Source organism: Callithrix jacchus, chromosome 6, assembly GCF_049354715.1.
Source record: "Callithrix jacchus isolate 240 chromosome 6, calJac240_pri, whole genome shotgun sequence".
Lineage (NCBI taxonomy): Eukaryota > Metazoa > Chordata > Mammalia > Primates > Cebidae > Callithrix > Callithrix jacchus.
Window position 1 is genome coordinate 87,661,045 of NC_133507.1, and position 6,000 is coordinate 87,667,044.

Consider the following 6,000-nt stretch of genomic DNA (forward strand, 5'->3'; position numbering starts at 1 on the left):
GAAAGCTCTTTTTGTACTGAGACAACTCCAGGAATATTGGAGAGTGGTTGGATATGACAGAATTAAATAATACTAGATGGCCACAGAATGCTTAAGTACTTTCTTTTTATAAAAAACAAATTTAAAAAAGATAAAACCTTACATGTACCTTAATCAAATATCACAAATAACAGTGGATTCTAATAGTTAAATCAGCAGTTACTTCCTTCACTCCCTCCTTCTCCTCTTCTCTTCCTACCTGTGAATTTTAAAGCTCATCATGTTTCCCTTTTTATACTTAATACTAGAAAGGTTAGAGTTAAATGTAAGGACCATCTACTGCCAAAGTCCCGTGTGCATTGTTTCAGCTTTATTTATTTATTTATTTATTTATTTATTTATTTATTTATAGAGATGAGGTTTTACTCTGTTGCCTAGGTTGGAGTGCAGTGATGTGATCATAGCTCAATGTAGCCTTGACCTTCTGGCTCAAAGGATCCCGCTGCTTCAGCCCCCACAGTAGCTAGGACTACAGGCTCACTCCTCCATGCCTGGGTAATGTTTTGTGTTTTGTTTGTTTGTTCTTTTTATGTTTTCTTGCTACGTTGCCAAGGTTGATCTTGAATTCCTGGCCTCAAGTAATCCTTTCATCTTGCCCTTCCAAAGCACTGGGAGTAAAGATGTGAGTCACCATGCAGGGCTAGTTTAGCTTTATAACTGAAATTATTGCAATAAATTAGTTTATCCTTGTACCCAGCTTTAAAAAAAAATCCACTTTCTAATTTTCGACATATGACTTCTTATAGTTTACATTTTTCTTCAAATTGCTTTAAACCTTTTCTGGAATAAGACACAGCATAAGTTATGACATAAACAAACAAGCAAATGCATATATGTATTAGTATCCAAATTAGAAAACCAAAACCACTTTAAGAACCTATAAGACAACAGAGAAGAATTACTGTAAGAAATTGATGATAGAGGTGATAGAGGCACAGAGAGACTGGTGAAATAACTCAGATAATAGGAATGGTAGAAGTAATTATCATCTGTAGGCAAGTGACATAAAGAATGTAGGATGATATCAAAGTACAGAGGCCAGGATAATGTGACAGATGCTGGAATTTAATAGGCCTCTCTAGTGGGAGCTAGAGCCATGGGTGGGGGATGGGGAAGTGGTGGAGTAGCTGAGGCAGGGGGAGGATGAGATATACTCTGGCTTCTGGTTTTCCCTCAACGAATCCCATTTAATCCAGGGAAATTCATCCTGCAGAGCTGAGAGAAAAGCAAAAAAAGAAAAAAAAAAAAACAACAAAAAAACAAATAAAACCAAAGAGAGATTTGAGGACAAACAGCCCAAGAGTGTCTCAATCATTTGATAAATAGCTCTTTTAAATTTTCCAGGAGTTATTCATTTTGCCTTGGTCTCTTATACAGAAGTAAACCAATGACAATGAGAAAACAGCCCCAGACATTTGACAGATGACCAGATGAGATGAATTTTCTTCATATGTAGTCTGCTATCTATAGCCTGCCTCAAAAGTAAATCAGAAACTATCTCATATGCAATAAGACTCATTTAGTAACTAATTGTAAGTTATAAAATAAACACTTGAGTATTTATCAAATACTAAATTTATTCAACTCCTTTTATCTTTCCCTATCAAGACCAAATGCTGGAAAATCATACTAAAAGAGGAATAGAAGCTACTACATTTAAGGATACTTTTGTCTGGGTGCAGTGGCACATGCGTTTAATCCCATAACTTTGGGAGGCTGAGATCAGCATATTACTTGAGGTCAGGAGTTTGAGACCAGCATGGCCAATATGGTAAAACCCCATCTCTAATAAAAATACAAATATTAGCCAGGCTTGAAGGTGTGTGCCTATAATCCCAGCTACTGGGGAGGCTGAGACAGAAGAATCACTTGAATCCCAGTGGGTAGGTCGGAAGTTGCAAGATTGCAGTGAGCCAAGATCTTGCCATTGGGCTCCAAACTGAACACAGAAGAAGACTCTGTCTCTAAATAAACAAATAAAAGAAAGAAAAAGAAAAAGCAATAGCAACAACAAAAAGGACACTTTTTGCTTGGTGAAATTGTTGCCACTTTTTTTTCTCAAACATCTTATGTGTCAATGTGTACCATTTAGAGGTACTTTCCGGGAAATGTTTGTTCATGGCCTCTTGACTTCCTGACAGATTATAACCTAGCATGCTGTCATACAGATTGCTGTTTAGGGAACTTTGAATCATGATTTTATAGCCAACTGGCTTTAAAATGTGCTATTAATATTATATTTTAATAGTTCTATAGAAAAATATAAAATATTATTGTGTAAATTTGAATATAAAATATGAAAACAAAATTACACAGAACATATTAACATTTTTAGCATTTAATTATATTGGGTTAAAAATATATATGGGTTTTTCATGCTTAAAACATTGAAGATGGTAAGGAAAATATTTTTTAAGTTATAAAAATAGAGAGACGGTTGGGTTTCATTGGTATTTGGGAGGCTGAGGCAGGAGAATTGCTTAGCCTACTAGCTTGAGACTGCAGTGAGCTATAATTGGGCCACTGCACTCCAGCCTGGGAAACAAAATGATACCTTGTCCCCAAAATAAAAATAAAAATAAAATAGAGGAAAGCGCTTATATTTTTTCATGAGTTGTTGATCATTGTTGCTCATAGGAAAACATATAATTTTTAATTTCCAAATATTTAGATTCTTGTGTAGTAATATCTATGACCTATAAGGTTAAATCTGCATCCTAAATGCCTTGATTCTTGTAACCTCAGCCTTTTGTTAGCAAGTCATGAAATCTTTCCCCTGAATAGGCCAGCATACCACCCATCATGTCTCCAACTTGAAGGCATAAATAGAAGCTTTATTAAAAGATAAAAAATAAATAAACATTATATGTTCCAGACGAGACAAATTGCTATTCCACAAAAGTCCAGGGGTGAACATTAAGCGTTTCCCAAAGCTAAGGTAACTTGATGAGCTATTCTTTTCATTCAGAGTTTGCACTGCTAATGTGATTGTGGGAGGGGGGAAGGCAGAAACATGAGTTTCTGTATTAGTCTGCTCAGGCTCCAATAACAAAATGTCACAGTTGCGGTGGATTAAATAAAAGGCATTTATGTTCTTAAAGTTATGGAGGCTAGAAGTCCAAGATAAAGATGTTATCATAGTTGGTTTCTATTGAGTTCTTTCCTTCCTGCTCATAGGTAGCCGCATTCTCTCTGTGTACTCACATCATCTTTCCTGTGTGCATGCATTGTGGAGGCAGCAGGAGAGACCGTGAGGGTGGGGGAAGAAAATTCTTCTTACAGGAACAGGAATTCTATTGGATTAAGGCCCCACACATATGCTCTCATTTAACTTTAATTATCTCCTTAAATTTCTTATCTCCAAATACAGCCACATTGGGGGTAGTAGGATTTCAACAAATGAATTTTGAGGGAACAAAATTCATTCCATAACAGTTTCCAAATTATCAGAACTTAGCGGTGACTGTGAGCCCCTGGTAGAAAAATCTATGATCATTGAGGAGAATGTGTATCAAATGCAGCCTGACTCAGTGATAAGATTTGAAAGCTGGAGAGGATGAATCATCCTGGTTACATTAGGTCAGCTTTACTTGAACTCAGGTTAACCTAGCGGCTATCCCTGAGCATTAATCCTGGAGAAAAAGAGAGAGCAGGAGGTCATGTATTTGTAAAGCCAGACTGAACTATAATAGTTCCAGCACCAAGCAGCCTCTACTACAATATATGTCCAAAAAAGAAGACCACATGGGAAAGAGAAGTTTTCTCCTTATTTTCTAGCAGAGCATCTCAGAGAGGCCTGAGTAGGGCAGTCAGCTGTGATGGCATCAGTGGTTTGAGTAGCGGTCTTAGAAAATTAAAAGAGAGAATGCCTCCAGGAAGCATTGCAAGAAGAGCAGCTCCTTGAATGTGGATGATGACAGCAGTTATGGTGCAATGCTGTGTACATGGTTTGGGAAGACATACAGGGATGTGATACAAATCCAGTGGCAACATTATCAGCACTGCCCCAAGAGCTTACAGGTGATATCAGTAGTGCACACAGATGTAAGTTTATTTGTAACTATGGTGTTGTCAAGAGCCATAAAGTCTGAGATTTCACATTGCTTTCAAGCTAACAAATTAGTTTCTACATTTTCATGAATGCTGGTAGAAGATATGAAACTCCTGAGTCAGAGACAAAAGGTGTTATTGCCCATAATACCACTGTCATCATCAAGTTTATGGTCATATCTGTCCCTTCTTTTTCAAATCCCATAGGGTGAAGCAGATTGGCCAGGAAGATGAGGTGCAGCCAATGGGATTGCATCACCGATGAGTACTCTTGGGCTTTGGAACTCCAACCTTTCAAAGGGGCTCCAAGCAAACTTGTCCAACCTTTGCCTTGGAGAAAGACATTATTTTTATTACCCTGATTAGCAAAAAAATCTGCCCTCTAGCCTGAAGGGAGAAACCATCTTTATCTTCCAAAGCCCTTTCCTATACAAAAATTCTTGACAAGTGTGATGGTTAATATTGAGGGTCACCTTAATTTGATTGAAGGATGCCAAGTATTGTTCCTGGATATTTCTGTGAGGGTATTGCCAAAGGAGATTAACATTTGAATCAGTGGACTGGGACAGCGAAGTCCACCCTCTATGTGGGTGGGCACTATCAAATCAGCTGCCTGCATAAAACCAGGAATGGAAAGAGCAGAATTGCTGAGTCTTCTGGCCTCCATCTTTCTCCCATGCTGGATTCTTCCTGCCCTTGAACATCAGATTCCAAGTTATTCAGCTTTTGGGCTCTTGGACTTACACCAGCGATTTGCCAGTGGCTCTCAGGACCTTTGGTCACAGAGAGATGGCTGCATTGTCGGCTTCCCTATGTCTGAGCTTTTGGGAGTTGATTTGGTTTCCTGGTTCCTCAACTTGCAGGCCACCTATTGTTGGACTTTACCTTGTGATTGTGTGAGTCAATTCTCCTAATAACCCCCCCTTCATATCTTCATCTATCCTATTAGTTCTGTCCCTCTAGCGACCCCTGACTGATACAATAAGATATTCTGAAGCATACCCGTCCAGGCCTTTTGTTCAGAAGACATGCAGAAATGTGAAAGGCTGTAGATAATTGTCTTTCAGTATGCATGACACCCCAGGGACTGGCTCAGCTATGGGTGAGATGGTCTGGAGATACGAATTAATCTCATTTATACCCATAAGCTTGAAATTACTGTGTAATACTTTTAAAGACAACTACACAAAGTATTTTTAAATATGTTTTATCCCTTTGAATTAACACACATTTTTGTTAACATGGAATCCGTTTTGAATGTGAAATATTTTCTGAATGAAAATCAATGGAAGAAAGTAAGCAAATAAATGGATAAATTAGTAACGTTTTTCTCCTTTTTTTGTCATTTGAACAACTAATATGACTAGTAACTGAAGAGAGACTAGATAACCAAAAATGATACTTTGAAAATAAATTTCAAGTAGGAAATGAATTTTCTAGTACTTAGTCCTTTCCTTTTTATGAGAGCTACTGGAAAGAAAGAAAACACATGTACTTGGCAACAGAACCCTTGTTTAAAATTACACCTGGGACTGGGAAGTCTGGTGGAGAAGACTCTAATATATAGCTCCCACTGTCATTTGAGGGGGCACACACAGCAAATCTTTGAGATAGATGGTTCATTATTTATTAAAAAGAAAACAAGAAGGAAAAGAAACACTTTTGAAAGACCTTGGTTATGATCAGGTAAAAGCAATGATTTAGTTCAAAATAATGAGTGGTAAAAATGTTCCTGCCTGGCAATAAATTGTTTCTAAGTGAATTGATTATTTGTGTTTTAAGAGATTTGGACATTATTTTGGGTGCAATTGAGAAGGCAGGAGTTTGGGGACCCTGGAAATGGGAAATGATATTAAGAGGAGATGAAATTTCCAGTTGGAGCAGCAAGCAGGAAGCTATAGCTATTCTTAT

General features: G+C 37.6%; 1 long non-coding RNA gene across 1 annotated transcript in view; it reads left to right on the forward strand.

Moving 5' to 3' along the window:
* LOC144576758 (uncharacterized) overlaps positions 1–5,409 on the forward strand; it is a 28,025-nt gene extending 22,616 nt beyond the window's left edge. Inside the window, exon 2 of the long non-coding RNA XR_013519223.1 lies at positions 4,297–5,409. This is a non-coding gene — a long non-coding RNA (uncharacterized LOC144576758). The remainder of the gene's footprint in view (positions 1–4,296) is intronic.
* Positions 5,410–6,000: the final 591 nt, after the last annotated feature.